The sequence below is a fragment of the Mauremys mutica genome, chromosome 3, assembly GCF_020497125.1.
Source record: "Mauremys mutica isolate MM-2020 ecotype Southern chromosome 3, ASM2049712v1, whole genome shotgun sequence".
Lineage (NCBI taxonomy): Eukaryota > Metazoa > Chordata > Testudines > Geoemydidae > Mauremys > Mauremys mutica.
This window is the reverse complement of record NC_059074.1, coordinates 19,107,368-19,122,294: the sequence shown is the minus strand read 5'-3', so window position 1 is coordinate 19,122,294 and position 14,927 is coordinate 19,107,368. Positions and strand designations below refer to the sequence as shown.

General features: G+C 44.9%; 1 protein-coding gene across 4 annotated transcripts in view; it reads left to right on the top strand.

Annotated features, from left to right (window-relative positions):
• The window catches only part of LOC123367428 (protein eva-1 homolog C-like), a 304,747-nt gene that overhangs the window by 269,213 nt on the left and 20,607 nt on the right, over positions 1-14,927 (top strand). The gene's annotated exons all lie outside the window — the stretch shown is intronic.

Genomic DNA, 14,927 nt, shown 5'->3' with positions numbered 1-14,927 from the left:
CCCCACTACTATAGTGTCTGAAACCTCTATCTAACATGGGCTTCCTTTCTTCATAGTCACCACCCAGCTCCTTCCCCAGCTGGGCTTCATCCATCCTCCAGGTGCAGACAAATGGGTTAATTGGCCTTTTAGGTCCACATTAACCCTTTCGGAACCAAGACAGGGTATATATCCCATCACAGCCTCCCCTGGAGGAAAATATGTGCACAAAAAAGTACCTTTTAAAACAATTATTTTGCATATGTTTTGTTAAATACCTGAGTTTGGAAAGGACCTTGACCCATCCTCACATTTTGCAATCAAGACATTTGTGGGCTAGGCTGATGCCATTTAGCTTTTCAGCTTTGTGATGCCCGAGTGAGTTCAGCCACTTAAATGTCTCTAAAACATTTATTGCGGCTGTGAAATTACAATTATACAATACAAATACAATTATTTGCACCTACAGTTGCACGGATGCAAAGTTAGAGGCAGCTTTTAATTAGAGTTCACCTCTTTTGCCAGCTGACTTACTTTGAACGTTATTTGTCTCAGCCCTGCCCTGGCCTGGGATGTAGCTGGAATGGGACTATTTGCTCAAGGGTGAAGAAAACAGCTTTCATGCAAGATTTTTTTTTTTTTTTTTTAGGCTTAGTTTCTGTTTTCCTTATTTTTCTCAGAGGAAAGTCTGAAGCAGCCCAAAGAAATGAATTAACTACTTACCAATAGGAGTCTTTGGCCAAATTCTACCCTTGGTTACTCCCCTTGCCACCCCACTTTAATGAATGCTCTAGGTCAGTGTTTCCCAAACTTGGGACGCCGCTTGTGTAGGGAAAGCCCCTGGTGGGCCAGGCTGGTGTGTTTACCTGTTCACAGATCCAGTTGATCGAGGCTCCCACTGGCCACGGTTCACTGCTGCAGGCCAGTGGGAGCTGCTGGAAGCAGTACAGGCCGAGGGATGTACTGGCTGCCGCTTCCCGCAGCCCCCATTGGCCAGGAGCAGCAAACCGCAGACAGTGGGAGCCGCAGTCGGCCGAACCTGTGGGCGGGGCAGGTAAACAAACTGGCCCGGCCCACCAGGGGCTTTTCCTACACAAGCGGTGTCCCAAGTTTGGGAAACACTGATCTAGATGTAGACTCATTGCAGAATTTGGCTGATGGTCTTGAAGGGCATGTTTCTACTCAGAGGAGAAGAGAGACGAGGTTTACCTGATGCTAAACCTAAGATGAATCAGCTGTCTTTTCCCACTGACAGAGCTACTGCTGTTGAATGCTCTTTTCCTTACTGCTTCCATGAATCAATTCACTTCTTGTGCCAGGTTGATTTTGAACCCTGGAGCCACATGGCTAAGATCATTGGGTTCAATGTCACTGGCATCTAGGATACCAGTAACACTCACTATGACAAAGCCTGACCATAGATGTGTTTTAATGTAAAGTGTACAATAGAAGTCTAATGTTCCTTTAGCCAGTCTTTATTTCTCAAGGAAGAAGTAATAAGAAAGCCTTCTGAAGAGCCTAAGGATTAAGAAACATCTTGTTTGTTTGTTTTTTAATTTCCTGAGTGCAGTAATCTTGAAGGGTGAAGCAGCTAAAATGGCAATATGCTAGCCGGGCTATACAAGAGACACAAGATGGGCTGTGCTTAGTAAAGGCCACTGGTGGTCTTTCCAGAATCTATCTAATCTCGTGTGGCCCAAGAACAGAGGTCCTTGAAGATACTGTGCTGACGGCTTCCCGGTGTAGAAGGAAGTTAAGATGGTGATTATTAACACTGCTCATCTGTTGCAGAGGCCAGAGGCATGATAGATTCTGTGATTTCTTCCTTCATAAATGGTCAAAGAGGACCATGTTCTGCTCCGCCTTCTGGAGGGCTTCAGGGGCCTTAGACCAGATTGACTTTGGAGTATATGGGGTCAGAATTTTGCCCGGGAGTCCCTATCTAGAGTATTTTGCATTCCAAGGGCTGAATCCTGCAAAGTCTCACCGACATGAGGATTATTAAAGCCAGTAAGGCCTTTGTTTAGCATAGTACCAAGATAGAAGCCTTAATGAAGCTAAACCCTTGTGCTCAATAGAACTGACTAGAGTGACAACTAGGAAAAGAGAAGCATGTGTGGATGAATAATGCTGCTTGTTGTTTTGGATGAACATTTCATAAAATCAATGGCAGTGCACAGGATTTAATAGGCTAAGCTTCAGAAACAAATATTTATGCTCCAAACCCTCATGTTTTATTTTTTTAATCATTATTATTAAGAACTGGAAAGCTGCCAAGACCATCCAGCTCTCTATTTTCCCACAGCTTTTTCTGAACTCACAGATTATGCTTGGCATGGAAATAACTGTGGTATTAGTTGCATAAGAATATACAGTAGGTGCTCAATAATGTCTTTCTCTTTTCTTTCCAGGGTAAACAAAAGCTCTGGCCTTGTTGAATGTACTGTGCATTTTGGTGTATGCTGCAACAAGAAAGTGACTCTAATTTGCTGTTCCAGAAAACAGGCAGTTACTTGCAGTGGCAGTTGCAGTTACGGTTGAATGTATCATACTTACTGTACCCCCAAGACCCGAAAGCAAGAAATGTTGTGTGTTATGGGGTTTGCCTGTAAAACACATAAGCCATATATGGTACTTTTCACAGGATACATCCCAAATCATTTAAAGGCAAAGATTTAATGAAAAGGCAAAGATTTCTGCCATTTAAAAACAGGATTTTTTTTAATGCTCTCATAACTTAAAACTTCTAAAGGGATTTTTCTCAAACTTTCCAGGTTGATTCACTTATGAGCTGACACCAAGCTTAGGAAGTTTTAGCCTCAAAGAAGAATATCTCAAAAGTTATGACCATGTGAATATTAGAACTTATATAGAAGACAATTTTGCCACTTCAATCATAGATCCTTGGACTTCAAGACCAACAGAGGCCAATTTCCTGTATTACACAGGTCATTGACTTTTATCCAGTAATTCCTGCATCAAGCTTGATAACTTGTGCTTGAAGGATAGTGTATCTTGTTCTATAGTAATTATTTGCACACATGCACTTGTCTACAATAGTAACAGGATTTCTAATACAATAGCTATCCTTTCTAGCATGGTAAAGGATTTACTCTATGGCTACATTTCTAGCCAGAGGTGTAATTTCCAGCTCAAGGTGATCTACTCGTGCTAGCTCTGATTGAGTAAGTAGCAAATGTAAGCATGGCAATGTGAGCAGCAGGAAGGGCTAGTTGCCCCAAGCAAGCACCTGACATACTTGGGGGTCACCCGACATACTTGGGGTGACTAGCCCCTCCTGCTGCTCACCCCAGTACAGTACAGCTTGCATCTCTGTGGCTACACTCTGTTTTTAGCACAGTAGCTCCATCAGAGCTAGTGCGGGTATGTCTCCTCGGGCTGGAAATTCTGTCTCCAGCTCAAAGTATAGACGTGCCCTCTGTCTCTAACCACAGATACCTCTTCATGGTCTTTGTTCAAATTTCAAGACTATTGATCATTCTTTCCTTCTGTGGTGTTCCAAGCAAGTCTTGGGCATCTCATGGGACCATGGGAATTGGCACAGTGAATGAGACCAGTGGCCAGTCTAGTCCAGTACCATGTCTCTGATGGTAGCCAGTATTAGATGATTCAGAGGAAGGTGCAAGTAACCCCATAGTGGAACATTATGGAGTAATCTATCCATAAAGGCAAAGGGGTGTAATATCTTCCTAACTCCTGTCAGTTAGTGGTTGGTGAATGTCCTAAAGCATGAGACTTCATTTCCCTTATTACAAATAGTTAGACTATCTAGTGTGATTGTGGATGTAGTCACTATCCTGGGTACTTTCCTTTCCTGATTTGAAGCTACTTCTCTGTCATTCATTTCACATCTGACCATCATCTGCTCCACTATAGAGTGCCACGGGATTCTGCCTCTTCTCTTTCCATCCTGTTCCACTGAGATGGCTTATCGCTAGTTTGAACCTTGCACACAACCACCCATTTCAGGTGACTAAAGATGAGATCCTCTAAAGCCTCTCTCACTGAATGGGTCATGAACCCCTCTCTCACACTAGTGAACAGTTATTTGCATGGTAGCACCATGAAAGCCAATTTTCAATGGAAAATTCCCATTGCAAAATGCATCTTTAAATGGCAGAACTTCTCAGTATGACGCTTGGCTCCAGATTAAATGGGACATGCCACTTGATGGAAAGTTCTTTGTACAGCTTGGGTGTTTCCCAGGAAAACATGACATACAATATCTTGCTTCTGAAAGTATTCTGAAGGAACAGTGAGAATTGTGCATTCAAGGGTAGCTGAACTGAAGGCAATGGGATTACTCATAAGAGTAACTGCTCCTCAGTGGAAGTAAAGGGGTTAAGAGTCTGGCCCTGTGCAGAGGTCTCAAGCTGGCAAAGTTGTAATGAGTGAGTTTTTCTGAGTACTAACATGGTGCCCCAGAAATATGGGCAATCTATTAACATACCTGTTAATATACCCGCTGATAATAAATGGAGAACTGAATGAAACCAGGGACTGGGAGCAGGAGCTCATGGGCTCTGTTGCAACACTACTCATTGGCTCAACCACCTCTCTGTTCCTCCTGCAGGGAAGGGGCTCTGCCCCACGCCACCCAGATCTTGTTACTGCCTTCCCTTTGCATCCCGCAGCCCATCAGACGGCAACCTTTCCCCCCATCATCCTCCAGCTGTGCATGGATTGGGGCGCACCTCTGCCAATAGGGGGACAGTCACCAGAGCTGGCTGGCGTAATCACACAGCCCCTTGTGGAGGGGCAGCCAGGCCAAATTTGAGTGGTGTTGCGAACGGGCAACTGGGCTTCTGCTTCCAGTCCCGGACTCCCCTTCACATGGCAGGGCCTGTTCCCGTGGACGGAAGCTGCTGCTGTGGGGGTGACTGCAGTGCAGGCTCACTCTCCAACCCTCTCCTTTCCCCCACCCCAGGCCCTGCCCTCCGCACTGGGCTGTAGCCATGCGTGCGACTACATGAGCTAGGCGTGAGTATGTGAGACAAGGTTCAAATGAGTGAGTCTCACAGTTCAGGCGTGAGACTTGAGATGTCTGCCTTAGGTGAGCAGTCCCCTTGTGCCACACTTGCTGGGTTGATCGCCATGTGCCTTTTTTATCACCCACACGTGGAAATGGACACACTAACAGGTGCCCAGATTTGCAAACTGAGCTCCCAGCATCTGCTGTAATTCCTGAGTTCTCACTCTGCATTGTGCTTAGGTACGTTCCCTTTTTACTTAATGCCTGTACAGTGCCTGTCAGAATGGCCTTGAAATGGGTCTTTGGGCACCATTATAATGGGAATAAGTCATCAGAGCTTGGAAACATATGCTTTTTGCTTGACACTTTTGAAATGTGTATATAATACGTTTTCCAGTTCGTTCATCAGGGTTAACTAGTGGATTAATCTGACAAAATGTGGTGAGAAATACCACTTTGAGCCAAAGTAGAGCAACACGTACATAAAAGCACACACTTTAATAACATTTTAACTTGACGCAATCAGCAACTATTTGCTGCTCTAGAAAATTGGTAGCTACTTGCAGTAGCATGCAGTTACACGAGGACACAGTATATACATGGAGATTCTGTATCACACTTGGAAGATGATAACGTGTGTGTATGAGTACGTATATACATACACACATGTGCGAATACAACACACGTGTACAGTACTGGAACAATGTGGGCACAGGATGTCCATGGACATCTGACTGTCTTAAAGTCTGCAGCCTGATTGACATGACTGTAAAAAGCACATAAAGGGGACAGCTCAAAGCTCACAAGATTACCGGAGAGCCCTTAGCCATCATTTTAAGAGGCAACTCTCTCCCACTGATTATTCCCATCATTCTTACCTTGACCCCGGTCCTGCACTGCTGTTGCATGACTCAGCATTTTCAACTACATACCATGTTGAATCGATAGTCATGATAGAATAAAGGAAGTTAGAGATTAAAAAGATTCACTAGGTCACCCCATCCATGTCCCTACCAGTACAGGAGTGTTCCCTGCAGTACATCATGGACTCATTTATCCAGTGGAATTTTAAATGGCAAATATTTCCACCACTTGCCTCAAGAGGCAATTCCACAGTTGCCATTGGGGGATCTTCCTGATCTGCAGCCTGAGACTGCAACAAGAAACTACAGGGATGGGCACATTGCAAATGGGAGAGAGAGAATCTACTTTTTCTTAATTTCATTCTATTATATACACATTAGAGATGGGCCAGTACCCCAGAGCTGAACAGCCATGCATTTTAAGAAGATTCAGATCCAAAGTCATGCTCTGTGGCTCTCATTTTATAACCTTCATATACTTGGAGACCATCATCCTACTCCCTAGATTGTCAGTCCATCCTGACAATTGTTGTTGTACTCTGAATTCCCTCCAATTAATCTACATTTTTCTGTACTGAAGCACCAAGAACTGAATACAACGAGCCTAATTCAGATCTTACCTACGCACCAGCGTAAATCTGAGGCGACTTGCTTTAACTCAGTGGAGTTACTCCAGGGCATTGGTTTCAATGACATTGGTGTCAGACTGCTAGTCTAAAAATGTCTTCACTGATAGCTACTACACTGGAAAATAATAGCATGTGGAAATGACAATGAAGACATTATAGACTCAGTCCTGAACACCACGCTGCCCTCTTTGTGCCACTCCTGGGATTTAAAAGGATGGAAAACTCACACAGCTCCTCAGCTGGGGATTCCCTAGCATGTGGGACTCTCTGGCTAATGCAGAGCAGATGGTAATGCTCTCTTATCCCCTCCTGGCCCAGGGGGCATGATTTGGATGTTTCAGGGGGAAATAGGGCATAGCCAGAGTGCTGGTGAGCTCTGGCAATTCCTGGCTGATGGAGGGCCCTTTGGGGGGAAAATGACTGGCTGAGTGGTGTTTGTAAGATGCCTAGGCATTGAGCCCTACGTGACTGCGTGTGCATTACCGTGTGATAATGCAGAGCTACATTACATTTGGGAGCATATAACAATCTAACAGAGCTGGGATGGAGAGTGTCTCTTTGTATCACAGGTTCTCTCTTTCCAAATATAATATGTACATAACACCCTAGAATACTAGACACTTTTCCACTGTGCCCTTTGGAAAGCAAAAGCCACAGCAAGCCGCAGACCTATGAATCATTGGCAATAGATGGTATGTATCTTGTTATGAAATTCAAGATGGTGAAAAAAGAGCCAAGAGAAAAACCAGGAATATGAAACGAGAAGAGGAAAACAAGCCCAAGGACAGGACACACTAAGGTTTTTGTTGCTAGCAGATAAAGCTGTTTATAACTTCAAATGCCAATTTTTAAAAGTTAAAGATGGAAGAAACATGAGAGTCAAAGATGTTAAGCACCATGTAAAATTGCAGTGTGGGGATAGTCAGAAAAGCGAATCTAAAAATGACATGATAGGCTTATACATTCATTTGTTTAATGACTCCATGGCAAATTTGCTCAGTATACAAACCAACAACATAATCTCTGTTTTTCCTCTTAACATCCAGTCCTGCACACCTTGAAAGTTGAGCTGTGTTCTTTGTGCCTCTCACCTCACCGGTAATAAAGCTTATGCAGTCAAAATTTGGCTGGCCATCTGCAAGACAAAACAGGATCCAAGGGACTCAGATACCACAGTGATGACTATGGTATAAGAAACTAGATAGGTAGGTAGATACTGGAAGCTCTTCCATAGCGGTATTGATTCTGAGCTGCTACCAGGATGTAAACAAACCTGGTTTCTCGACTAAGGAAGCAGATATTCTAAACACATGTAGGACGTGATTGAAAGCTCATTGAAATCAGTGAAAAGACTCCCAATGACTTCAATGGGCTTTGGCTCAGGTCCCTGTGGAGACAGAAGCGCTACTGCAAGGGCAGTCTTGGCATAGTTATTGGAAAGCTCACACACAGGCTGCCGTGCATCATAGTTTTTAACTTTTCCCAAAAGCTGAAATTTACTCCATTTCCATCAGAGATGTTGAATATTTGCATCTGTTTAAAGCAGTGTCACATAGTAAATAGCAGCCCCCTGGGAGGTACAGCAGGGACTCCTTTGAGTCATGGGACTGATCTGTGTAGGTGGGTTGCAGGGAGGGACTTACAGTATGACAGAGATATTTTCCCAGAAAGTCCCACTTGATTTCCCACAAGGCTCTGGGACGTTCAGGAAAGTGGACTTACCATAGGCTGTGTGAGTCATTTCCTTTTGTCAGAGGTTTGAAACAGTTTAATACAAAAACACTTTTGTGTGAGGTCAAGTAATTATTTTTGGGGGGAGGGGTTTGCATTCATTTTCAGGATTATACCCCATTGTACTTTAGTCTCCAACATCCACCTTTTAAAGTAAATGGGTGAGATGAAAAAGTTGGGGTCTTGACGATGTGTGGTCATTAATGATCTGTTACCATTTTCACAAGAGTAAAGATTTTTAAATTCCAGCTTCCTGGACAAATTCCAACTCTGGGACTAGTCTACCTAAAATCTCCTGAAACTTCAGCTGGATAGGGTATTCTTCACTTCCTGTCCTGAACAGTTGTGTGACATTGCTGTGCGCTATTTGGGGCAGTGGCATTCTACATTAGAGGCTGCTGCATTCTTTTGTAGTGGAACCGCTGGAGCAGTAGCTACTTATAAGTTATACATTTGTAAAAGTCTGCTGCTACTTGCTTTAATCATACAAGTAGTCCCATTTACTTCAGTGAGGCTGCTTGTGTGAATATAGTGAGCAGAATTTGGTCCTAAATTTGTAAACAGCATAGGGCTATGAAAGGCCCTATACATTGTAAATGTAAACTGATGTGACTATTATGAATAATAATAAATGCACCAGATGGCTAAATGCATTATCGGGGCATCGTATTCTAACATACTCATTCTTTTTTTCCTGATCTCAGCATTGTGATTTTATTTATTTATTTATTTATTATTTATTTATTTATTTATTTATTTATTAGAGAGGGTCCCATATGAGGAAAGATTAAAGAGGCTAGGACTCTTCAGTTTGGAAAAGAGAAGACAAAGGGGGGACATGATAGAGGTATATAAAATCATGAGTGATGTTGAGAAAGTGGATAAGGAAAAGTTATTTACTTATTCCCATAATACAAGAACTAGGGGTCACCAAATGAAATTAATAGGCAGCAGGTTTAAAACAAATAAAAGGAAGTTCTTCTTCACGCAGCGCACAGTCAACTTGTGGAACTCCTTACCTGAGGAGGTTGTGAAGGCTAGGACTATAACAATGTTTAAAAGGGGACTGGATAAATTCATGGTGGCTAAGTCCATAAACGGCTATTAGCCAGGATGGGTAAGAATGGTGTCCCTAGCCTCTGTTCGTCAGAGGATGGAGATGGATGGCAGGAGAGAGATCACTTGATCATTGCCTGTTAGGTTCACTCCCTCGGGCACCTGGCATTGGCCACTGTCGGTAGACAGATACTGGGCTAGATGGACCTCTGGTCTGACCCGGTACGGCCTTTCTTATGTTCTTATGTTCTTATTGTGCCCAAATCCATTCTTTTAACAGATTCAGTTGATCAGCAAGTTAGTGGATTTTATTTTTGCAGCATGTAAAGTCCACACAGCTCACATGTATACAAGAGACAGGCAAAAGAATCATTTTCTCTGAACTGTTCTAATTCACAGATGGTCCTTTTTTGATAAATGTGGATTCTGCTGTGTGTTTTCATGGTTCTAACCTCATCCCCTCTCAGGAATCTACCCTCCTCTAAAAATGGGGGTAATTTATGATGGGCATTTATCCATAGTAAGTTGTTTGTTATCTTAAGAATATGTTGCGCTTCAGCAATTGCTGGCCCCAGCCTGCCCAGATAGAGTCTGGATGTAGTTTTCCTCTCTGAAGGCACAGTTTATTCAGCTTGCACGATCCTTAAAGCACTAGCTGCAGGAGGGCAGTATTCCAGGAATGTGGGGGTAGCATTCTTTAGGGTAGCACAGAAGGACAGATCTAACAGTAAGGATGAAATTAACAAACAGAAAGAGTGGCTAGGGCATCAGCTTGGGATTCATGAGACCTAGGTGCAATTCCCTGCACTACCACAGACTTCCTATGTGACTCTGGGCAAATGACCTAGTTTCTGTGTGCCTCAGTTTACCACCTGTACAACTGCGGGTGTCATGAGAGTACATGCATTAAAGGTTGTGTCGTGCTGAGATATTATGGCAATGGGACCATATATTGAAAATTTCAATAACATATATTGAAAATTTCAGTTGAATGTCAGGATAAACTTTCTGAGAGGGAGATGTATTCGGCTGTAAAATTGTCTCCCAAAGGAAGTGGTCAAATCCCCAGCACCTGAGTGTTTAAAACTAGACCCGTGAAAATGTGCTGTAGGGCATGCTGATTAGTGGGGAGGTGGGTTGATGGATGGTTTTTCCATCTCTTACTTCTGTGATTCTAAATGCATCCCCCTGTTAGCTCCTGTTTTTTTGCCGCATGAGAGAGATTCTAGACTAGAGCACCCCCAGGTAGAAAACAGCATGTAAGATAGTGGTGCCAACATGCTATGGGCAGTTAAGAAGCATGACTCTGGCTGTGTGCATATTCTGTGTTGCGCACTCTGCTTTTAAATTTGTTCCTTTCTGGGTACGTCTACACTGGAATAAAAGCCCCACGGCACAGCCATGGCTGGCTTGGGTCTGCTGATTCAAGCCCGGGGGCCTGGGGCTGTGGGGCTCAAATGATCTGAGATTTCTGTGTGTACGCTTCATAATTTTGGAGGGTGCTTAGATACCACAGTCATGTGCTCCAGGTGAGAGATTAAATAGACCTAGAGGTGAAAGTTTCCATATCCCTTTACCAGACTCGTAATCTGTACAAACCCCCTGGAGTTACTCAGTTTGTAATGTTCATTTTATGTGTAGAACCCAGGGCACCAAGGCGTGTTAGCATTTCCGCTGAAGACTATCTGGAGAACATTTCCTCTCCCAATCTTCCCTATGCCACTTGCTTTGCTCAGGTTTTGATTGAATTGCTTTAGCTATTGGTTGACTGAACTGTACAGACTGTGTGTGCCATGCTTTGTCAGGATGCCTTTGCTTAATGTTGAGATAAGTATAACATCCAAATAACATTTTTTTTTATGAGAAGTGTAATGTAAATTCCTTTTCTTGACAGCTGGCTAGAGCTGGACACCACATATTATGTCAAATTAGTTCCTCTTCCTCTTGTGATAACTTGAGCGGTGTATTTCAAAGGAACCAGATGTTTTAATCTTTCTTGGCTAGCTGGCTGCCAGACGTCTGGGGGACAGAAGCTAACTGGAAATTGCATGGATGCTGACCTTTTGAGGGGCTTTTGCTTTTTGACTTTCTTTCTAACTCTGCCCTGCATGTTATCATAGCATCATGGAAACGAGATTAGGTCACCTAGTCCGCCCTGTCAATGCAGGACACTTCCATTCTGCGTATTCCCAAGAGCATTAGCCCCTCTAGGTAGAAACGATTGTCTGGTGAGTAGGGTTTTAGCCTGGGACCTGGGAGACCTGGCTTCAAGTTCCAGCTTTACTACTGGATTCCTGTGAGACCTTGAGTAAGTTACTTAGTCTCTCTCTTCTACTGATTTCAGTGGAAGTTAGGAGCCTAAATACCTTTGGGGATTTTGGCCTTAGTTCTCCATCTGTCACATGGGGACTATAGCACTTCCCTACCTCAAAGGAGTGTCATGAGGATCAACACATGAGACTGTGTGGTGCCCAGATATGATGGTGATGGGCGCCATCTACCCGGGTAGGCAGTCAATTTTAAATGATGGGGCTTTCCCCACTTCTCATGGGAGGCTATTGATCAATTACAGATGGCTTTCGTGAGGTTCTTCTCCTGCTCAGGATAAGGCTTATCACGCTTACTTCTCACAGATAGGGCTTCCTAGGGGATAAGGTTGCTGGGGGTGGCCTGGATGCCAGAGCATTAACTGGGGACGTGCTGGCTCTACTGCTCCTGCTTGTGCTTAGGAAAAGGGGGTCAGTGGTTTCCCCCATTTTATTCAGATTGTTTACATGGACATAGGGATCCAGCCTGCCCCATTCTATGTTCCATCCCAGAGATGGCTGCACTTCAGTGGTGCGGGAAAAGATTCTTTCTCGTAGGCCATGAAGACCTGGTCCAAAACCAGAAAACAAATGGAGGAAAAATTTCGGTGAGATTTTACCCTCTTCTCCTTCATTTTTTTAAAATTGAACTTTGCTTACAGTCCGTAATGATCCATGGTGCCATCTGGGACCCTTTGGGAGGAAAGACTCTATCGCAGGGGTGGCCACATTTACTGACCCTCAGAGCAGCATACGACAATCTTCAGACGTTCGAGAGCCGGGGCGTGTTTGCCAGAGCTCTGGGTTTTAGCCCCGCTCCTGCTGAAGCCCTGAGCCCCAGCAGGTGCACCCTGCAGGACTGAAGCCCTGAGACCCTTCTCCCTGCTGGGCAGAAGTCACAGGCAATGCATGAGGGAACATGTGGGGTCATGTCGCTCCCCCCTCCCCGATTTTTGCCTGGGTTTGCTGGCACTGCTCAGTCACATGATGCCATGGAGCCTCCTCCTTGCAGGGCAGCTGCTGGAGCCGGCAAGCTGGGAGCTGCGGCCATAGGGCGAGGCAAACAGCTGGGAGCTGCAGGGAGAGCTCTGCTTTTGCTGCTGCCTCTCCCCATGGAGCTAAAGCAGAGGCCCCTCCCTACTGCTCCCAGCTGTTTGCCGCTGCCTCTCCATGTGGAGCTAACACCTGGGAGCTGCAGGGAGGGGCCGTTGAGGATAAAGGGGGGGCATGCCTGAGGGGGCGTGACTCAAGCTGTTGGGGGGCTGAACTTTTAAATTGTGCCCCCCCCACTCTCAGCAGGCACCAGTCGTCTCTGGCAGAAGCCTCTAGCCCCCCCCCCCCCCCACGGGGCAGAAACTCCTCGCTCCCCCCCTCCAGTCTCATAGGTGGTGGTGGGGGGTGTTGGAGGGCTCCGTGAGCCACACTTTAGCTGTAAAAGAGCCGCATGTGGCTCCTGATCCAAGGTTTGGCCACCGCTGCTATATAAAGACAGGCCAAGATGTTCAGAAATAAGTAGTGATTTTGGATGCCTCTATTTTTGGGTGCCCAACTTAGATTTGTTAAGGCAGGTTTCTCAAACTTCACTGCAACAAGAATTACTACAAGACCCTGGGAAGGGAGACCGAAGCCTGAGTCGCTCTGTCCCGGGCACGGGGGCCAAAGCCGAAACCTGAGCCCCCCCCCCGGGGGGGGCAAAGCTGAGACTTGAGGGCTTCAGCCCTGGATGGGTGGGGGGTGTAACCTGAGCCCCACTGCCCAGGGCTGGAGCCCTCAGGCTTCTGCTGCAGCCCTGGGTGGTGGAGCTTGGACTTTTGGCTTTAGCCCCAGGCCCCAACAAGTCTAATGTCAGCCCTGGCGACCCCACTTTGGGGTCCTGACCCACAGTTTAAGGACCACTGTGTTAAGGGATCTGATATTCAGAGGGTGCTGAGCCCCTGTCCTCTGAAAATCAGGCCCATTTATGGCACCTCAAACTTGACACTCCAAATTGTTAGTTACTTTTGACACGCTTGTGTCAATCCACTCGACATGCTTCCTGAACTTTCTGCCTGTTCTGGTCTTTGGCATTCCCCTGGCTTCTGTTTAGTTACCCTCCAGAGAATATGTTTCCTCTACTGCCCACGCTGAAGAGGAGTCTTGCCATTCCAGTTCTCTCCAGAAACTGCTGTGCCAGCTTGTTGATAGTCACAAGTTAGGGCTTTGGGTTTTTTAAGATGTCTGTTTCCTGACCTGATGAGACTCTACTAATAATGCTACAAGTGTAAGTGCTGATGCCTTGGCTGCCAAACATGAAAGGGTGGCCAGTAAATGCAGTTACAGTTCTCAGCCTCAGCAAAGACAGCAAGTCTACTACAGTATAAAGCAAGGTGACTGGATTACTTCCTGGTCCTTAGCCCTGGTAGCTGTGCAGGCTCAATAATGATAAGGGTAATCAGATCTCATGCTTCAAGGTGTCAGCTAATTACTTAGAGATCAGGAAGGACTTTCGGCTTTGGCCCCCGTGCCCGGAGCAGAGCGACTCAGGCTTCGGTCCCCCTTCCAGGGGGTTGGACTAGATGACCTCCTGAGGTCCCTTCCAACCCTGAGATTCTATGATTCTATGATAAGGACTTTCCCTCCACGTGCAGTGTTGCACACTTGGCCAGGTCCTTTTTCACACTTGTCTTTGGGGTGTTTTTAGCTATATAAAAAAGTTATGCCTTAATTTTCAGTGTCCTGCAGCTTTAAATCTCTAAGGACTCTACTGTCTGCAGAAATGAAACCACCATTTTGTGTTGATTTTAGTGTAGGGTGTCACGGAAGGAACACACGTATTATACTTTCTCATGGAGACTTTACTTTTGTTTTCTTAACGCTAACATGTATGGAAGACACTTATGTTCAGTAGTTACATCAAGTATTGGCCTGCTGGAGACACCACCAAACTAAATAAACTGATGTTCTGACTCTATGTGGCAAATGCTAATTTACTGTGTGACCAGGTTCTCAGCTAGTGTAAATCTGGATAGCTCCACTGACTCTGCTGATTTACAGCTGAGGACGTGGCCTTGTAACTGAGGAGAGCAAAACACCCTGCTCTTACTAAGACTTCCGTGATACAAAGCAATAAATGTAGTGTTATGCACTGTTACGCTGGTTTGTAATTGTACTAAGGAATGGTTCAATTTTGCCTTGATTTCTCTTCAGTAGCATTTGAAATAAAAGATAATATGCTAAGATAAAGGATTAGAAGAAGGAATACTGTTTACCTGTCTCACAAGGGCTTAATGTCTGTAAAGTACTTTGAGAAGAGCAGTGCTGCAGCACTGCAGGAGGTGTAACATTCATAAATCCATTGATTGCTTTTCATTTTTGGATGTTAAATCAGTGT